The sequence below is a fragment of the Polistes dominula genome, unplaced genomic scaffold (assembly GCF_049000335.1).
Source record: "Polistes dominula isolate Pdom_NZ unplaced genomic scaffold, Pdom_raw_medaka contig_73, whole genome shotgun sequence".
NCBI lineage: Eukaryota > Metazoa > Arthropoda > Insecta > Hymenoptera > Vespidae > Polistes > Polistes dominula.
Window position 1 is genome coordinate 2,069,390 of NW_028300951.1, and position 5,219 is coordinate 2,074,608.

A 5,219-nucleotide genomic window follows, 5' to 3' on the forward strand; every position below is an offset into this window, starting at 1 on the left:
CACCACCTAACCACCCGTTTTCTTATCTAACACTGCATGCCTCCTCTGTCCCTGTCTTTTCTTTTCTTTTTCCTTTTTGTTTTTTGGTTTGTTTGTTTGTTTACGCGCGAACCGGCTATCCCCACTAATTGCTTTTTCTTCTTCTTCTGATGATTTTTTCTTGTTTCCCTCAGTTATGATTATTTTATGTACTCCTTTTTTTGGATTACTTCGACATTTGGTATTCCAGATAACAGAATGAAGTTTTAACACCAATAATACCACCTCCAATTGGACGTTGATCCCTTTCCTTTAATTTTGCCTCGTTTATTTTGTCACTGTTGTTGATTATCACTGTAACTCCTTGATTTTCTTGATTTTGATCCTTGATGATATTCGAGAGTTCCCTGTACCAGAATACAGTTCTGTATATTCTCGCGAATAATAAGTTTCTTCTCGTTTAACCTTTGATTAACTTCGATATGACGACGAGTTTACACGAGTACACCGTATGAAGTTTATAAATTAACGAATTTTGTGTTTTCATTGATTGTTTTTTTCCAAATTGATATTATAACAAAAAGGATTAGGACAATGATAAGAAAAAAAGAAGAAAAACAAAGAAGAAAGAAGAAGAATAAGAAGAAAATAAGAAAAAAGAAAAGAGCGTGAGAGAGGATGTTGGATCTCAAACGTCTACGGGAAACGCGGTCGGTTTATCGCGATATGACCCCGATTCGAAATTCAAATCTTATTATCTCCTGGATCCAATTAGGAGGGAGCGAACGAGCGGAAGAGATTGGGACGACGGAGGAGAAGAGAAGAGAAGTGAGGTGGAGGTCGTGGAGGAGAAGGAAGGAAGGGATTCGTCGTGCTGGTTGGTTGGATGGTTGGTTAGTTTGGCGGCCTTGAAAATGGTAATAATAATCTTTGACCGAAACGTTTGATAATTTTTATCAGATCAGGGGTGTTGGTGGAGGTGGAAAGGGGGTAGGGGGTGCTAGGTGAGTGTCGTCAAAGTTTCTTTAGGTATAAGAACAACTGATCTAATGGATTAGTGAATATGGTGATTGAATAATTGATAAAAATGGTTAATAATAGGACGGACGCGAAACAGATCCGTAACTGACGCGATACTTTTTCCTAGTTTTCGTTTGATTTCGGGCTTTTTTATTAGGGTCCCGTCGTGCCGTCGGACGGGAACGTTTACGCGGAAAGGGAAAAGTCGAAAACCGATGGGGTTATACGATAACTACGACGACGACGACGACGACGACGACGGCGACAACGACGACGAAGAAGAAGAGTGTCGGCCGTGACAGGCGCAGAGGGGCGACCGCTCGCCGTGAGTTCTTGTGGGATTCTGTCCGCGAAATGCAGTTATCCCGGTGAGTTCGCGCGGGGAGCAAAACGAAGAGGAGGAGAGGTGTGGAGGAAGGAGGAGAGAGAGAACGCGTAGTATCGGTGTAGAGCCTAGCACCAGGATGCTAACGTTGATAGTGATAGAAACGTAGTATAGTAGTAGTAGTATTAGTAGTATTAGTATTAGTAGTAGTTGTAGTAGTAGTAATATAACGGCACCAAAACGACAGAGAACACCCTCGCGCGAACACCCTTATACTCCTGACGAAGAGACGAAACACACGCCTCTCTCTCTCTCTCTCTCTCTTCTATCGGACGGTTCTTCCACCCCCTCACCCTTCTTCCTAGCGTTCGCGAGTTGCCAGCCACGAGATTCTCCAGAGCACGATTGGACGCGAGGGGGATGCGTTGCTCCGGCAACGGCCAATCGCTATGCCTCTTTACCTTCTCGCCTTACTCCCACTACGATACCCAAAATGGCGGAGCTACCAATAAAAATTCCACTGGAAAATAGCCTGCGAGCGATTTTCTTCCCACCCTACTTGCCACTACTACTATTACTCTACACCACCACCATCACACACATATGGGCAACATTTTCCCCACGCACTTTACTGGATCCCGTAAAGGTACACATTCGCGCCGACGCGCCACATCATCATCCCCATCCTCCTCACCAACACAACGAGGACCACGCGATGCGTTGCTGCTGTTGCTGCTGCTGCTGCTGCTGCTGCTCCTCCTGATGCTGGGACGTGCCTCGGAGGAGAGAATAAAGGGACGCTCGTGCTTTTCTACCACCACCACCATCACTACCACCACCACTACTATTACTACTCTACCATCATCCCCATCCTCGTTCACGCTTTCATCATCATCGTCGTCCTCGTCCTCGTCCTCGTCCTCGTCGTTGTCGTCGTTCTTCTCCTCCCTGTCTTTCCAACTTGAAACTCCCTTCTTTCTCTTTCAATCCTCCCTCTCCATCTATCCTGTTCCACCCTACTACTCCTACTCATCCTCCTCCTCTTATCCTCCTTATTCTTCTCGTCACTCTACCGAACTACGTTTTTCTATCTTCTTCTTCTTTTTTTTTTTTTATCATCCCGCGTTGCAGATAGCTTTTTTAATTCTTTTCCCCTTTTTCGGGATTTGATTGTAACGTACACCCCAACGTCTCTGACCCACCTGCGCCTGGAAGATAATCCCGTGTACCACTATTTTCCACCTACAACGGCCTTGCTTATTTTTATTTTTCTACCAAAGTAATAATGGGGGGGGGGGGACTCGTTAGATTGAACCATTACCATATACATATATATATATATATATATATATATATATATATATATCATCGAAAACGTTTCGTTTCTTCTTCTATTAATCTCATGTTCAATTTTATTCATTTGTTTTATATGAAGGACGCATGCCCATCGGTATTCGTTAAAATATCCGAATAACAATGTAAAGTGATAATTTAATATAAGGTGTTGAATAATAAATATCATTCTCACGTTGCCAGATAATTATTTCTAGTTAGATTAAATTATGACGTTTCAAATCTACAATTGTTCTTGGATAAACCTTTTTATATCACCATCATCATCATTATCATCATCATCTGGCTTTTGTCGTTGTTGATGGGTAACACAACGTGTCAGAAATAAAAAAAAATAATTTCGTACTACTGTCAATCTTTTACTAAAAATATAACGCCCCTTTCTTGACACGCGTTCATCCCTTACCAAACCACCACCACCACCACCACCACTTCCCCATTATACACATAGTCCCATAGTCTATAATTTTGACGGTGGTGAACGCAAAGAAAAAAATGATAAAGCACATTATTCGTACGGTGTTTAAAAGCGGGCCAATTTCTACGACCAAAAGTCTTTCTTCTATTTTTTTTTTTATTTATTTTTTTCATTCAAGATTTCATTCATTGTCAGCACATCGGGGTCACGCCCGATTTCGAACAAGGTTTCCCATGGTGAACTATATAATCGATTTCGATTCACCTCTTTTCTCTTTTTTCTTTTTTCTTCAAACACTTTTCTAACTTTTTATACGGAAAAATTGTCTATTAATTATTTTATGAGATAAATATTACGGGAATAACCCGTACACCATAAAAATTATTACTTTGATAAAAAAGAAAAAGAAAAAAATAACAATTTTTCTAAATATATTATATACAATCTTTTTTTTTTATTATTTTTGTGTCAGTAACGTGCACGCGTAAACAATTTTCTACGATTCTCCCATTTGCCCCTTGACCCCCATAACGAAGTATAATTGATACGTTCCTACACTTCATGGCAATTACATTTCCCTTGTTTCTTTTTTATTTTACAAACTATTATTGCATTTACTATGAGAATGTGTATCACAAAAGTGTTGTTATTTATTTAACAAGTTAACTGTGACTGACGAGTATACTCGTTACGATAAAGTGACACGATTTTTTTTTTTTACATTGACATACATACTCGTTATGGAGAAGTGGCACGATTTCTTTTACATTGACGTGTATATTCGTCATTGAAAATTGGCACAATTTGTCTATTGACGACTATACACGTCATGGCGAAGTGCATTGACGATACAAAACGGGGATGCGTTCTCAAACGAGAACCACCACAATTAAATGGTTAAATAAAAATTGTTTAAAAGTAAAATTTCTCTATCTATCTCTTTTTTCTTTTTTTTTATCTTTCTGTCCTACGTTTGTAGATGAGTGCACGAACGCGCGCGCGTTTTAAAAACTCACCTCGTTTTACCCCGAGAGACTAAAACTTTCACGAACAAGAAAGTTAGTCGTTCGTTTTTGTTAAAGTATCGTGACCTAATATAAGTAATCCTAGATTCTAAGGTATCTATAGTAAAAAAAAAAAAAAAAAAAAATGTAGAAATACTTTTTCATTCGATAAAAGTAATGCAGATTTGCTTCTATGCAACTGAAGGTAGGAATGGAGTGGGGGTGGGGGTGAGTTAGAAATGGGGAAGAAAATGATCGATGCTTAGATAACTCGATATCGTTTCACAATGTATACCGTATAGGTATATGTGTGTGGTTGTGTGTGCATGTGTGTGTATATTGCACAAACACGGGGACGGGGTTCGCGTTGGCGCCGCTCTTGAATTCCACGTGGATTTCCATGTAACGTCAAACCGCTATTTGTATACTATTCGCTCGCCACTCGATCGATCTAATTTATAAAGGGGGTAGATCCTAAGTATTAGATTAAATTTTATCCACCAACTATACGTACCTTCCTCTCCTCCCCCCCCCTGTTATTCTATATACGATAGTTTATATTATAGTAGTAATAGTAGTTTCTTTACATGGACCATATGCAAGTTGTTGAATTTTCTATGAGTGATTTTTTGATCCTTATCCCATCTTCTTTCTTTTTTTTTTTTTTTTTTTTTTTTTTGTATAAAAAATTAAAATATCGTATGTAATCTATTTTCGTATGAATTTAAACAGAATAATAATAATAATAATAATAATAATAATAACATTTATTGTTATTATATGTTATGAATTTTTTTTTTGTATATTATAATTATTTACAGTATATAATAGTTAATATAAAAATATTTAAAAAATACTGTAAAATAGTATTTAATTATACATTATAATATGTTATTAATTTTTGTTAGAAATATTGAATATATATATATATATATTTAATTATATTATATTTATTATATTATTATTATTATTATTATTATTATTATTATTATTATTATTATTATATTATTATTTATTATATTATATTTTATATTATATTTTATTTTATTATTTATTTTATATTATATTATATATTATAATTTATTTTATATATTATTTTACATTATATTTAAAATATATA